The following is a 16497-nucleotide window of genomic DNA, read 5'->3' on the forward strand; positions in this document are numbered from 1 at the left end:
CCTCCAAGAAAAACACGAACTGGTCCCAGGCCATGGAAGAGCTCAAAAAGGAGTTGGAAAAACAAGTTAGAGAAGTAGAGGAAAAATTGGGAAGAGAAATGAGAAGGATGCGAGAAAACCATGAAAAACAAATCAATGATTTGCTGAAGGAGACCCAAAAAAATACTGAAAAATACACTGAAGAAAACAACACCTTAAAAAACAGACTAACTCAAATGGCAAAAGAGCTCTAAAAAGCCAATGAGGAGAAGAATGCCCTGAAAGGCAGAATTAGCCAAATGGAAAAGGAGGTCCAAAAGACCACTGAAGAAAATACTACTTTAAAAATTAGATTGGAGCAAGTGGAAGCTAGTGACTTTATGAAAAATCAAGATATTATAAAACAGAACCAAAGGAATGAAAAAATGGAAGACAATGTCAAATATCTCATTGGAAAAACCACTGACCTGGAAAATAGATACAGGAGAAATAATTTAAAAATTATTGGACTACCTGAAAGCCATGATCAAAAAAAGAGCCTAGATATCATCTTTCAAGAAATTATCAAGGAGAACTGCCCTGAGATTCTAGAGCCAAAGGGCAAAATAGAAATTGAAAGAATCCATCCATCATCTCCTCAAATAGATCCCAAAAAGAAATCTCCTAGGAATATTGTCGCCAAATTCCAGAGCTCCCAGATCAAGGAGAAAATACTGCAAGCAGCCAGAAAGAAACAATTTGAGTATTGTGGAAACCCAATCAGGATAACCCAAGATCTGGCAGCTTCTACATTAAGAGATTGAAGGGCTTGGAATACGATATTCCGGAGGTCAATGGAGCTAGGATTAAAACCTAGAATCACCTACCCAGCAAAACTGAGTATCATGCTCCAAGGCAAAATATGGATTTTCAATAAAATAGAGGACTTTCAAGCTTTCTCAGTGAAAAGACCAGAACTGAATAGAAAATTTGACTTTCAAACACAAGAATCAAGAGAAGCATGAAAAGGTAATCAAGAAAAAGAAATTGCAAGGAACTTACTAAAGGTGAACTGTTTTGTTGACATTCCTACATGGAAAGATGACAAGTATGATTCATGAGACCTCAGTGTTAGGGTAACTGAAGGGAATATGCATACATATATGTTTATGTATATATATGGGTGAATGTGTATGTATGTATATATCTATGTGTGTATATGTATATATATAGAGAGAGAGGGGGGGGGAGGGAGAGGGAGAGAGAGAGAAAGGGGGGGGAGGGAGAGGGAGAGAGAAAGAGAGAGAGAGAACAGACACAGGGTGAGTTGGGGATGAAGAAAAGATATCTAAATGAAATAAAATCAAATTGAGGGATGAGAGAGGAACATACTGAGAGAGGGAGATAAGGAGAGATAGAATGGGATGGATTATCTCCCATAAAGGTGGCAAGAGGAAGCAGTTCTGTGGGAGGAGGGGAGAGGGCGGATGAGGGGGGAATGAGTGAACATTGCTCTCATCAGATTTGGCCTGGGGAGGGAATACCATACATACCCAATGGGGAGTCTTGCCCCGCAGGAAGGAAGAGGGAAGAAGATAAAAATAAATGGGGGGGATGATGGAGGGGAGGGCTGGTGGGGGTGGAGGTAGTCAAAAACAAACACTTTTGAAAGGGGACAGGGTCAAGGGAGAAAATTCAGTAAAGGGTGATGGGTTGGGAAGGAGCAAAATATAGTTAGTCTTTCACAACATGAGTATTGTGGAAGGGTTATACATAATGATACACATGTGGCCTATGTTGATTGCTTGATTTCTTAGGGAGGGTGGGTGGGAAGGGAAGAGGGGAGAAAATTTGGAACTCAAAGTTTTAAAAACAGATGTTCAAAAACAAACAAAAATGTTTTTGCATGCAACTAGAAAACAAGATACACAGACAATGGGGTGTAGAAATTTATCTTGCCCTACAAGAAAGGAAGGGAAAAGGGGATGGGAGGGGAGTGGGGTGACAGAGGGGAGTGCTGACTGGGGAACAGGGCAACCAGAATATATGCCATCTTGGAGTGGGGGGGAGGGTAGAAATGGGGAGAAAATTTGTAATTCAAACTCTTGTGAAAATCAATGCTGAAAACTAAATATGTTAAATAAATTTAAAAAAAAGAATGACATAAAGATAAAAAAATATTTCTCAGGGACAGAAAATAAAAAAAATAAAAAATAAAGAAAATTAGAATTGGACAAGTAGGAGCTAATGATTCCATGAGACTTCAAAAAACAATAAAACAAAATCAGAAGAATGAAAAAAGAAGAAAATGTGATATATGTCATTGGAAAAACAACTGACCTGGAAAATAGATCCAGGAGAGATAATTTAAGAATTGTTGGTCTACCTTAAAGTCATGATCAAAAAAAAAAGAGAGACTAGACATCATCTTTCAAGAAATTATCAAGGAAAACTTCCCCAATATGCTAGAACCAGAGGGTAAAATAGAAATTGAAGGAATCCACTGATTACCTCCTGAAAGAGATTCCAAAATGAAAATTCCCAGGAATATTATAGCCAAATTCCAAAGCTCCTAAGTCAAGAAGAAAATATTGCAAACATCTAGAAAAAAACAATTCAAATATCATGGAGCCACCGTGAGGATAACATAAAATTTAGCTTCTTCTACATTAAAGGATTGGAAGGCTTGGAATATGATATTCCAGAGGGCAAAGGAGATAGGATTATAACCAAAAATCATCTATCCTGCAAAACTGAATATAATCCTTCAGGAGGGAAAATGGATAATCAATGAAATAAAGGACTTTCAAGCATTTCCGATGAAAAGACCAGAACTGAGTAGAAAATTTGATTTTCAAATGCAAGACTCAAGAGAAGCATAAAAGGGGTAAAAAGTAAAGAGAAATCTTAAAGGATTCAATAAGGTTAAACTGTTTACATTCCTACATGGGAAGATGATAGAGAGAAGACACAGGTGTGAGTTGAATATAATGAGATGATATCTAAAAAAAAAAAAGTTAAGGAGTGAGGGAGATGAAGGCACTGGGAGAAGGGGGAAAGGAAAGATAGAATGGGGTAAATTATCTCACATAAAACAGGCACAAAAGAGCTTTTACAGCAGAGGGCAGGGTGGGAGAAGTAATGAGGATTATGTGAACCTTGATGCTTGTCAGAACTGGCTCAAAGAAGAAAATAACATGGATACTCATTTGGGTACAGAAATCTATCTTACCGTACAGGAAAGTGGGAGGTGAAGAAGATAAGAGAAAAGGAAGAGAGGGAGCTAATAGAAGGAAGGGTAGATGAGGGGAGGCAGTTGTCAGAAGCAAAACATTTTTGAGGACGGACAGGGTGAAAGAGATGAGAAAGAGAGAGTATGATAAATGGGGGAAATAGTATAGAGGGAAATACACTGTAATCATGACTGTGGAAAAAGTGTAGCATATTTCTTTGATAAAGGTCTCATTTCTCCAATATGTAGAGAACTGAGTCAATTATAAAAATAAGAGTCATTCCCTAATTGATAAATGGTCAAAGGATATGAAGAGGCAGTTTTCAGATGAAATAATCAAAGCTACCTATAACCATACCAAAATGCTCTAAAATACTATGGACTAGAGAAATGCAAGTTAAAATAAATCTGAGGTACCACCCCACACTAATATAACAGGAAAGGAAAAGTACAAATGTTGGAGGAGATGTAGGGGAAAATGAGACACTAATTCACTATTGAAGGGGTTGTGAATTGATCCAACCATTCTGGAGAGCAATTTGGAACTATGCCTAAAGGGCTATAAAACCCTTTGACCCAACAATACCACTACTAGGTCTGTATCCCAAAAACAAAAAGGAAAAGAAACTACGTATACAAAAATATTTGTAGCAGCTCTTTTCATGGTGGCAAAGAATTGGAAATTGAGAGGATGCCTATCAATAGGGGAATGGCTAAATAAGTTATAGTATATGATTGTGACTGTTGTACTGTAAGACAATATGAGCAGGATACTCTCAGAAAAAACTAGGAAGATTTATATGAATTGATGCGAAATGAAAAGAGCAGAATCAGGAGAATATTGTGCATTATAACCACAATATTATATGTTGATCAACTGTGAATGACTTAGATATTCTCAGAAACAATTTTCCAAGACGATTCTGAAGGACTTATGATGAAAAATGCTATCCATCTCCAAAGAAAGTACTGATAGTGTCTGAATGCAGATCAAAGCATACATTTTTTTACCTACTCTATTTTCTGGGGTTATTTGGGGGGGGTCTGTGTTTTCTTTCACAACACAACTGGTAAGGAAATATATTTTGTATGACTGCACATATAAAACCTATATCAAATTGCTTCCCTTCTCAATGAGGGAGTAAGCAAGGGAGTGAGAGAATTTGCCACTCAAAATTTTTAAAAGTAAATATTTAAAATTACTTTTACATGTAATTGGAGGAAAAATAAAATTTTAAATAGAAATGCTGTTGATTTTTGAGGATTCATTTTGTATCCTGCAACTTCGCTGAAACTATTTATTGTCCCAATTAGCATCTATCTTAATTCCCTGATATTTTCCAAATGCACCATTAAATCGTCAGCAAATATGGATAGTTTTATCTCCTCTTTACTTATCTTAATGCTTTTAATTTCTTTTTCTTGTCTTATTGCTGTCATCAGCACTCCCAGAACTATGTTAATTATTAATGGGGAGAGTGGAAAATCTTGTTTCACTCTCAAATTTATAACAAGCATATGATGCTTGATTTTGGTTTTAGATAGTTTTTTTACGATTTTTTGAAAGTCCTCCTATGCTTTTGTTTTATAGAGTTTTTAGCATAAAATGCTGTAATTTGTCAAAGACTTTTTCTACATTTATTGAGATAATCATGTGGTTCAAATATTTTGGTTCTTAATACGATTAATTATGTTGATTATTTCCACAATGATGAATCATCTTTGCATACCTGGCATAAGTCCCACTTGGTCATAATGAAAACTTTCTTGGATAAATCACTGTAGTCTGTTTGACAGGATTTTGTTTTAAAAAATTTAGTCAATTTTCATTAATGATATTGGCCTATAGTTTTCTTTCTGTGCTTTATCATTCCCTGGTTTATATATTGGGACTATATTTGACTCATAAAAGGATTCTGGTAGGTTGCTTTCTTTCTCAATTTTTGAGAATAATTTGTGAATTGTACTAAAATTTTCCTGTGAATCCACCAAAGCCAAGAGTTTTCCCTTTAATAATTCTCTTACAGCTGTATCTATTTCCTTTTCTGAGACTAAGATATTTACAATCTCTATCTTGTCTTCTGATAGTTTAGGTGTTTCATGTTTTTGAAGGTATTCTTGTATTTCTTATATGGTCTCAGTTTTGTTAGCAAACAAATGGCTACAAACTTCAATAAACATGGGGTTCTTGACTTTTTATTTTCTTCTGGGAGATTTATAAACCTTAGGTTGTCTCCACAAATCCTGTCTTCGAGATTGGTATGTTTTTCTTGGATAAAGAACATATTTTCTTTTAATGTTACTTTTTTTTTTTGCTTTGCTTCTTCTAGATTGCCTTTCATTTCACTGTATTTGCATTCCAAATCAATTGTTTTCTCTTTTGTTTCTTTAGTTAAACTTGCTATCACAGATCTGTTTTCCTATTCTACCATTTATGTTTGCCATGCAGGCCATAAATTCTGATCTCATAATTCTCATTTGTCTTTTAAACCACTCAGAAAAAAAGAGGTTCTTCCATGTTCTCTTCACATTCCACAGGGTCCTCCAGATCATCAAGTGCTGAATCATTTTCCTTTGTTTTGCTCTGTTTATTCATAGATGCCTGAACTCATTTACTAGATCTGGAAGCCAAATTTCCTTCTGCTGTTAATGTTTTCCCTATTGATTTACCTGCTTATGTTCAAAGTCTTTGAGTTTTCTTCTTCCAGAGATCTTTGGTAATTGCCATCTTTTCCCCCTTATTTTCTTTTATTGCTCACTTTCCCATTCCCTCCTCTCCAATGGTGGTTTCTCTAGGAACTAGGTCTCCAAGCATCTCAAACTCCTCCCATGGTGGGAATCCACAGTTCACCAGCCTAGGTCTCTGACGCTTTTGGGGGGATAGAACTGGCCCAACTAGATGCTAGACTCTTTCAGGTTTAGTGGAGTGTCACACAGCCCTGGGTAGCATCCCTGTTCTTCAGTTCTCTGGCCCAGCAGTTCGGAGCTCACCACACTGGTACCACTACAACACTGGGGCAATTTCTGTTGTTCAGAGTTTGGTTCTCCAAGGCTCTGGGGGCAGGGAGAGGAGTGTTGAGGTGTGGAGTTGAGCTCTATTTCAACGCCAGATACATGTCCACCTTTTTCCTCTGTTCCTCCACTCTCCTGCAGATATCTTTTTTGCAGGACAGAATGCTACCATGCCTGTAGCCACTGAGGCCCTAGCAGACTTCTGCAGCGTGGAGCCTGGTTGTCCACCCAAGAAGAGGGTGGAGGCACCAGGGTGTGGGGCTGGGTTTTGTTGCAAGCCAGCATGTTTCATCTTTGGGTTGTCCAGTACAGTTTTGCTGCCGGTAGTGTAGTGGGAGGAGGGGTGCTGAGTGAGTTCAAGGTCGACAGTAGTTCATGGTTTGGTTTGTTTTGTTTCTTTAGCTTCTTTTGGGTTCTGGTTGTCCTAGACCATGGAGACAGCTAGAGTTTGCTTTATCTTTGTGGAATAATTTCTGGATTTGAGAGGTTCAAAAGGTCATCAGGATCAGAAAAAATGTCTATTCTGCCATCTTGTTGGTCACATGACCCAGAAATCCTTATTTTTAAAAGTTCCCTCTGGTTCATATACAACTGTATATGATAGGGTTTGTTTTTTTTTTAAATTTCCTTTGAGTTTAAATTTTCACCTTGTTCATTTTTATTTTGTTAATTTTATTTTCCACTCTATTTTTTAAAATCAGGTTGGCTAAGGGCTTATTAATTTTGTCAGTCTTTTCAATTGAACCAGCTCTTAGTTTTATTTATCATTTCTATAGTTGTTTAAGGTTCCAATTTATCTATTTCTCCTCTAATTTTCAATATTTTGGGAGGGGATTATTTTGACTTTGCATGTTGGCTTTCCAATTTTGAAATGTGTATTCATTTCATTAATCATCTATGTTATTATTTGCTAATATTTGTTCTTAGGGATATATATATAATTTTACCTCTGAGAATGACTTTAGCTGCATCCCAGAAATTTTGGTATATTGTCACATCATCACTCTCTTTTCCATAGTTATAATGTCTATAATTTATTTATCAACATACTCTATATTTAGGATTTAACTATTATATCTCCATTTAAGTCTGTATCTTTTGTTTGTGAAAAGTGGTTCAAGGTCTGTCAGCCAATAAATAGTTATAAGTATTCACTAGGTACCAGGCACTGTGCTAAGGGCTGGGGATACAAAGAAAGGGAAAAGGAGAAAAAATACCCACTGCCTGATCTCAAGGGGCTTACATTCTAATGGGGAAGACAACGTGCAAGTGCTCTACATACAAGATATTCATAATGCACATAGAAGGTAATCTCGGAAGGAAGGCACATATCATTAACATCAGAGATTTGGAGCCAGGAGAAACTTAGTTTACAGAGTGGTAAACTGAGGCCCAGAGGTGATAACAACACTTGAAATGCCCACCTTAAAGGGTAATTATGAGGAATAAAGCACTTTGTACCTCTGAGGGACTCTAGAAACATGGTCAATGTGTATTATCACACAATCAGTCTTAGCGTTTAGTCCTTTTAGTAAACAGAGAACAGTTCATTTCAATGGGATCCCAGTGAAGGGAGGAGTCAGAGTGAATAATTTTATGGAGGAGAGTGTAGGACTTTGATATATACTGTGGCCTGGTCAGACCACATTGACGTCATTGTGTCCAATTCTGGGTGACGCATTTTAGGAAACACACAAATAAGCTCAAGATCATGCAAAGGTTGGTAAACAGGATCTGTATACTTTACCCATTAATATATATGCTCTCTCCCCGCCGTAGAATGTAAGCTCCTTAAGCATAAGGCCTGCTTTCATTTTTTTTTTTTTTTTTGGTATTGCCAGCACCTAGCAAATAGTAGGCACTTAATGAATTCTTCTTGATTATTTGATAGAGACATAATGTGCCACATGGCCATATGAATATGGCTGAGGAACTGGGTACATTTAGCCTGGAGAAGACTTTGGGAGGGGTCATAACGGACATTTTCAGACATTTGAAAGACTGCTGTGTGAAATAGAAATGAGCTTTTTCTAATCAGCCCCAAAAGGCAGAGCTAGGAACTACGGGGAAAATTTACAAAGAAGATTAGACCTGATGTAAAGGGGGTAGGAGTGGGGGGAATTTTTTTTAAAACTTTGTAGCTAAGAGAGATAGGTCAAAGTAGAATGGGAAGCCTCAAGTGATGATGGATTTCCTCCCTTCTTGAAACTCTTTAAGTAGAGGCTGAATGGCCATTCATGGGGTCTGTTATAATAGCTATTCTTTTGGGCCATGAGATGCCTTAAATGGCAGCCAAGGTTCCTTCCAATTCTGGAATTCCCTGATTCCATGGTTCCTATGATCCTAGATTCTGAGCTGGAAATATTTCAATTATGAGTCGCTGGGTGAATTGTGTGTCTGTGGCCCAAGGTCAGCCTAGATAATTTTGAAAAATCTCAATATGAGAAGGTAGCCCACCAAGGGATGACTTTAATAAATTTGCTTGCTTGATTTTGTCACCATGACATAATCCACCAAGGAAGGGTTGTCCTGGGAGTCAGTGACCCTAGTAAAATCCCAAATCTCTTGAAATATTAAAAAAAAGAAAAAAACCTGCCATATTTATGAAATTTAAATGTATTTTTGTTCATATGGTGCTTACTTTTCAAGTTTCCCCTTAAGGTAATCTCTCATCTGGGTTATTGCCTTCTGAAAATGGCACTGGGCTAATGGCTGGTGAAATTAAGATCCCCGACAGTCTGCATTGATTTAGATAACGGGGTCGTTTGTCTTCCCCTTAATCTCATCGCCATATAATGTTTCCTCGTTATTTCATCAGTGAACAATTTTCCTATAATCATTAGGTTTGTATTCCTCTCCAGTTATATGCCCCCTAATTAGAACCTGCCTGTCTTGTCCAGATTGGAAAAATCAGATTCTTTTGTTGGTCTGGACTGATCTAGTTTAATGAAAGACATATTTTTCAGGGAGAAGTTAGGCCTTGAATCCATGTTTTTAGGGAGAATGAGGTGGAATGGGAGGGGGTGGGGATTATCTGCAAAAGAAGCTAAATCTTTTTATCATGAATTCGTCAGTGCTAGGCCACTTGGTTTGCAAAACGAAGGCTCTTTCCAGAATGCGGGTAATCCTATGAAGAAATCATTCTGGACTTTGCCTCCAACATCAGTCCAAAAACTCTGTTCCAAGTGCTAGAGTCCAGTCCAATGACTGTCCTTGTTACCAAGCTGAAATCACAACGCAGTGATTGATTTGTTGTTCTGTTCCCCACCCAACTCTACCATGTGGCATCAGGGCGGTATTCAAAATCTGGTATTAAATGGACCCCAGAATTTAGTTAGTTGTGTGCATAATTATGTTTTTAAGAAAAAAAGCTCTGCATGAGAGGCCCCAGAGCTCGGTCTGCAGTGGTTTAGAATTTGCCACGTCATTCAGTCAATAAACATTTATTAAGTACCTATTATGTGCCAGGTACTATGGTAAGCTCTGAGAATGTAAATGGGGCTGGGAAGGGTGGGGGGGGGGGGGGAGAAAGATGGTCCCTGCCCTTAGGGAGTTTATAATCTAACAGAGGAAAACAACACACAAAAGGAAGGTGAAAAGGTAGGGGAGAGGGAAGACACCATGGAAAGGTCCGAAGGATTACATCCAGAGTGTATAAGAAAATTCTGAGATAACTGCTCTGGGTTCCAGTCTGTTCCTATCTGAAGGAGAAAGGACCCAGGAGCAAGGGGAGCTGATGAGGTGGGAGTTCCAGGGCTGATAGGAGTTTGATGAAGACGTTTCCAGAGCATGATCCAAACGGCAGCAGCCTGGTGGGACAAGAAGAGATGGCTGTCATGGGCCCCCTCCTTCCATGCGGGTTCTGTGAGGAGCCCTCCAATCCAAAGGAGAGGGCCTGGGGGAGGAGGATACTGATAAGGCCCCAGGGCTAAAGTGATCTGGCAGCGTGAAGAGGCTCCTGGGCCATGATGGAAAAGTCCAAAGGAGAGGAGCCAGTTGGGGAGAGGCCAGCCTGGTGCTGTATGTCAGCTGTACCAGCCTGTGAAAGGGATGCAGGGTGTCTGGGGGGTCTTGAATCCATCCTTCCTCTTGCTGATTCAACCCAAGAAGCAGGACTCCAGGGAGCAAGCTGAGTACGGCTTACTGCATGCACCCAGTGAGTGCCCTCCGCCTCCTTCCATCACTGCTTCCTCATCTTGGAATATCTTTCCTCCCTTCATCTGCCCATAGAATAGCTCCTTAAAGGCTCATTACAATGCCCCTTCCCTCCAGAGGTGTCCCTGATCAACTCTGGTGGTGATAACTTCCCCCCAGAAACTCCCAGCGTTTTGTTCTGTCCTCTTCTAGCGCATTGTCCAGGCAATCTTGTTGGCCACCGTTTGTGCCTTATCCCCTTCCTAGGCTGTGAGCTCCATCAGGACAGGGCTTATCTCTGCATAGTTTATCTAAATTTCATGTCTCTCTTAGTACTGAGGGCAGTGCTCTGCCCAGCAATCTGGACCTACGATTTGGTGACTGCCAGGTACTCCTGGTGAGGAAATTCCCTCTACTGATGCAGATCGACACCACTCTGTAACTAAGAGTTTTAGCTTGAGTGCACTGAGAGCTTAAGTGACTTATCCAAGGTCACACAGACAGTACCACTGCCTATAGTCCTGGGCAGCACTTGAACCCAAGTCCTCCTGATTCAGAGGCCACATCACTACCTACTGTACCACATGCAAAAGTCATTGTCTAGCAATTGCTGTTACTGTTTTTAAGGATGTAAGATATGGGCTGCTGCCAAAAAAAAGTACCTGGCACATAGTAGGTGTATGTTGAAGTGGACTCAGAGTCTGAAAGACCTGAGTGTGACTCCTGATTAGCTGGGTGGCTCTGGACAACTTATTTAATGTCTCTGAGTCCCAGTTTCTTTATCTGTAATATGGGGAAAATAAAAGCTCCCACCCATAGGGTTATTGTGGGGATCAAAGGAAGTAATAAATGTCAGGGGCTTTGTAAACCTTAAATAACAGATATAGATAGTAGTCATTATCGATAATAATTAACTAATTTATGACTATATTATCTATATAATTGTTATGTAATCATTAATTCAAATATATTATTGTCAATCATTAATAATAATAAACTCCCTGATTTTCATTGAAGTATTAGACTAGGGAGAAACTCAGTCTCCTCAGACAGCTGCTTGGTTTCTTCCGGACCATCTTCTATGGCATCGACTAGAAGTGGGCACTGCAAGCTGCTAGGAAGGGGCAGTGCCTACCAAACTCTCCTGAAGATAGTATCCTAAGGAAGACAAGAGCAAAGCTTTTCTGCTTCCTGAACCACTCGATATGTCATTTCCTCAGGTCCTTCCCATATTTCACAGTAAATTCAATCCATTTCCATTCAGTAAGAACCTAATGTGTCAGGCACTGGGGGAGACACAAAATTTAGATGAGATTTAAATCTGGAATGACCTTGGAGATCACTGAGTCTAAGATCCACATTTTGCAGATCAGTGCCAGAGAAATAAAGGGACCATCCCAAGGTCACCTCAGTAGGAAGTGTCAGAGTCAGAAAGTCAGGGTTGGGGCAGGTCTTCTGGGGTCTAAGTCTAGCACGCCTTCCACTGCGCCATACTTCCTCCAAGATGTCCTCAGAGAGCTCTCATTCTGGTAAACATCACACTTAGGGAACACTTGAGAATCCAGCTCAATGGGTCCTCCTCCATGATGACCTTCCTGCTTTGCTGTCTGCCTGTGAGGTTACTCTAGGGTGGAGGAGCCTAGCAGCAAATACAACATTACGGCTAGTCCGGTTCTAAGATGGTGCTAGTAATCACTCATCTTTTTCAACGGGGTTCAGATAGAACTGATCTTGGTATGGGACAAGTTGCCATGCTCTTCTATAGCTAAGTCATGCCATAGATAGAACACTGGGTCTGAAGTTCAAACCAGCCTCAGACACTTACTAGCTGTGACTCTGGGCAAGTGACTCAAACTTGTTGCCTCAGTTTCCCTCATCTGTAAAAAAGGCAAATAGTAGGCATTTAAATGCTTGCCCCCCCCTCCTTTATATTCAAACTTCTACAGAATATTACAGAAGTAATTAAAACAACTGCTCTATGTAATAGAATGAAAATGTTAATAGATGAATTCATTTCTCTAGGCTTACCAACGCTCAAGCAGCAAACAGGACAATAGGAATGATATTATTATTATGTTATTATTATTATGGATTTTGTTCTCATCTTTTTGGATGGAGTTCAGCTAGAAGCAGTTCTGGGATGAGGGGCCATGCTGATAGGATTCCTTTACATTTAATATTCTTCCGACTTTTTCATGAGCCGATAAAAGAAGTGCTTTCGGTAGTTGAATAACAGTATTGCAGGCATGAGCTCACCCTCCGTGGGCTCCCTGAAAGCATCCTGGGTCCTGTTCCTGTATCAGACCCTACAGTGGTGATTTGTCCTGTTCACACATGAGTTTTATTTCTTCTGTTAACTGTCTCTGTATGGAAATGTTTCATTCCACATAACTTAGAGATTAAGAGGATTTGGGATGGTAACATCTGTTAGATTCATTCTTAAATATTGAGGATCAATGTGACATCCAGACGATGGTGGGCAACAGTTTGTCTGTGATAATCCTCCAGCTCAAGCACGATTTATTTATTGAGTTCTCAAGGATTATTTAGGTTCTTTATAATCATCAAGGAATGACAACGTAGGAAGGGAAGACAGGCTGGTCACTTGGGGAGGGCAACGATAGACAGATTGCCAGGGTACTCCATTACTATATTTGTGGTGGCAGGAGAAAATGAGGAAGGCCTCCAGCACCTTGAGTGGACCCCTGTAATGAAATTATGGGAGGACATGGGTAAGAATCCCACCAAGTAAGCAGAGACAGATGGTTCCAGTCCACATTACTGGATATAGTAAATGAGACCAAAGTAGGGAATTTAATCTTTAATCCAAGAGAGCAATTATTGTATGAGGATTGATTGTTGTCCATTAATATATGAAAGATACAAGAAAGAGATATGATTCTAGCCACGAGGCTGTGTCTTACTCAGTATTCTTCAAGTACTAAATTTTTTCAACCTGAAGTGATTTGTTTTCATTTTCTATTTTCTTTGTATAGCCTGCATTGATCAATATGTCTAGTCTCCTTAGGGATAATTCATTTATAATCTTTTGGTGGTATATAACTAGTCCTAAATCAACATTGGGTACCCCTCTGTTTCTATAAACAATTCCACATGACCCATCAGCATAAACACAATGTATGATATGTCAATAAGGAAGCAACAAATAGATGACTGTCATCCATGGAGGGCCTTTTGATTCCATTCTTGGATCTTAACTGTTTCAGAGGCAACCTCTGATAGAAAACCAATATTATTTCCATTCAGTAATTCCAAGGTCATGTACATTTTTCAGCATTACTCAGTGGCCTGATGCAAACTTTTCCCCAACGTATTTCTGTACGTTGTTTTCCTCTTTATCAGGTCCAGACTACAAGGATGCCTAAGGATGGGCACTCAGCCCAGGTCAAAAATAGAGCAGGTCAAAGCCTCCATGCAGATCAGCAGTGAAGTTAGGCCTATCAGTAGCCGCTGCACTCCCAGTCTGGGCAAGATAAGGCAAGATGATCCACAGCTTTCTCTTTAAGAGCATTGCTCTGTCTATATCTCACCTTGACAAGACTAAGGTATTTCCAAATATGGCTTTCACTCAGAGGAAGGAAGGAAGGAAGGAATGAAGGAGGGAAGGAGTGAAGGAGGGAGGGAAGGAAGGAAGGAAGGAAGGAGGGAAGGAAGGAAGGAAGGAATGAAGGAGGGAAGGAGTGAAGGAGGGAGGGAAGGAAGGAAGGAAGGAAGGAGGGAAGGAGGGAAGGAAGGAATGAAGGAGGGAAGGAGTGAAGGAGGGAGGGAAGGAAGGAAGGAAGGAAGGAAGGAAGGAAGGAAGGGAGGAAGGAGGGAAGAAAGGAAGGAAGGAAGGAAGGAAGGGAGGAAGGAGGGAAGGAAGGAAGGAAGGAGTGAAGGAGGGAAGGAGGGAGGGAAGGAAGGAAGGAAGGAAGGAAGAGAGGAAGGAGGGAAGAAAGGAAGGAAGGAAGGAAGGAATGAAGGAAGGAGGGAAGGAAGGAGGGAAGGAAGGAAGGAATGAAGGAGTGAAGGAGTGAAAGAGTGAAGGAGGGAAGGAGGGAGGGAAGGAAGGAAGGAAGAGAGGAAGGAGGGAAGGAAGGAAGGAAGGAAGAGAGGAAGGAGGGAAGAAAGGAAGGAAGGAAGGAATGAAGGAAGGAGGGAAGGAAGGAGGGAAGGAAGGAAGGAGGGAGGGAAGGAAGGAGGGAAGGAAGGAAGGAGGGAAGGAAAGGAATAAGATCCAATTTTATTCTTACAACAACCCTATAAAATAGGTACTATTGTTTTCCCCATTTTATACAGGAGGAAACTGAGACCAGGAAAAGTTAAGTTACTTTCCCAAGGTCACACAGCTATCAAGTGTCTGAGATGGAATTCAAGTCTTCTACATCTGGCACTCATAGCATCAAAGAGTCAAATATTTAGAACTGGGAGGAGCCTTAAAGTCCATCAAGTCTAACATCTTTATTTTACAAATGAGGAAACTGAGGCCCAGATAGGGTAAATGGCTTGCTCGGAATCATATCATTAGTGTCTGAAGCAGAATTTGAACTCAGATCTGTCTGATTGTGAGTCCAACATCCCGTCCAGAATTCTATCTATGGTACCGCCTAGTTGTCTTACTTACAGCTTGGTCTTCTCATGCATTAATTAAGTAACACTGTATTCAGTTCACAGTGGAGCCAGAAGATGAAGGAGGGAAGAAGCTTAATGAATGTGCTTATTGAATTGAATCATATTGACAGCAAACTCTCTTTGTGTCTGGTCATTCTCACTCTGAATCTAAGCCAAATACTATTGTCTAGCTTGGATTTCTCCATTTTTATACAAAAATAAAATGAGATTTTTTTCAAAAGTTTTCTAAAATCTGGCTAAATCATACCTACACGATTCTTCTCTTGGACTGGTATAGTCACTTTGGCAGAAACAGAAATCGGCTGAGCCTGCCCGGAGCCTCTCTCGGTGAGGCCCAGTTGGCTCTTTGCAATCGCTGCTTCCTTCTCTAGATGTTCACCAACCATCCCTTTAATAAACCATTTGAGAATTTCACTCAGGATGGAACTCAAGCTCACTGGTCTACAGTTTGCTGACTGCCTTCTCCTTTCTTTGCTGGAAACTCTAGACGTCTACCCTTTTCCAATGCTGAGGTGCCATGCTTATTTTCTCAGATCATTCAAATATTATTTACCAATATTAACATTTTTTTCCTATCAAGTACCTTCTTACAACACCTCTGTGAGTAAGCTTCCCTTCCCAGTTCTCTTTTCTCCCTATTTCACAGATGACAAAACTGAGGCCCATGGCCACACGACTAATAAGAGTCAAGGTCAGAACCGTGGTTCTTTCTGCTGTGCCATGCTCTGTCTAGATAACTGAGCATTTTCAAAGACAAGTTTTTCTTGCTAACGTATGATGTGTTTATTTGTGCTTTCATTCTAAAGAAGGCCCCTCAGCAGCAGCAGCTCCTGGTAACTGATGTTTTTATTTAACTTAGTGTGACTTGGAGGTCACCCATTTAGTGAAGGGCAATGTTTACTTTGGGAGGGAGGGAGCTGGAGCTTGGCCGGATGGGAGAATTTTTTCTCCTTTTTTTGTCTCCTGCTGTAGCACAAACCAATGTGGTGGCTCCTAGCCCCAGAGTCAAGGACTATCTGTCAAGTGTGTTCATTTCTGGGTCAATGGCTTGAGCTAGAAAGTAGATTGAAGTAAATAAATTGCAGCTGGTGTCACATGGACAGTGCTGGACAGGGGGCCAGGAGACCTGGGTTATAATTCTCTTCTTTTTCACTGTTGCCCAGCTGCTGTAGGAGCTGGGCCGAGTGCTACAGTGCACTAAACTTCAGTTTACTAAAGATGGCTTCCAGTGATCCTTAAAGAATATAGAAGTAAAGAGAAGGACACGCTTGCTCTTTACTCACCTATCCCCCAATCTGAGCCATTGGGCACAGTGACATAAGGGACAGAGGAACAGACTTGGTGTCCTGAAGACCTGAATTCAAAATCTGTGTCAGACACTAGAGTGCTGGCAAGCCACGTAACCTCTCTATGTCTCATTTGTTTTCCTCTTTAAAATGTGAAGTGGAGTCATGCCACTATAGTGTTAGAGAAATAAAGTGTGATGATCATTTAAGGCACCGTGTATGGAAAACAAGCATTTGTTTGAG

The sequence above is a fragment of the Trichosurus vulpecula genome, chromosome 4 (genome assembly GCF_011100635.1).
Source record: "Trichosurus vulpecula isolate mTriVul1 chromosome 4, mTriVul1.pri, whole genome shotgun sequence".
Lineage (NCBI taxonomy): Eukaryota > Metazoa > Chordata > Mammalia > Diprotodontia > Phalangeridae > Trichosurus > Trichosurus vulpecula.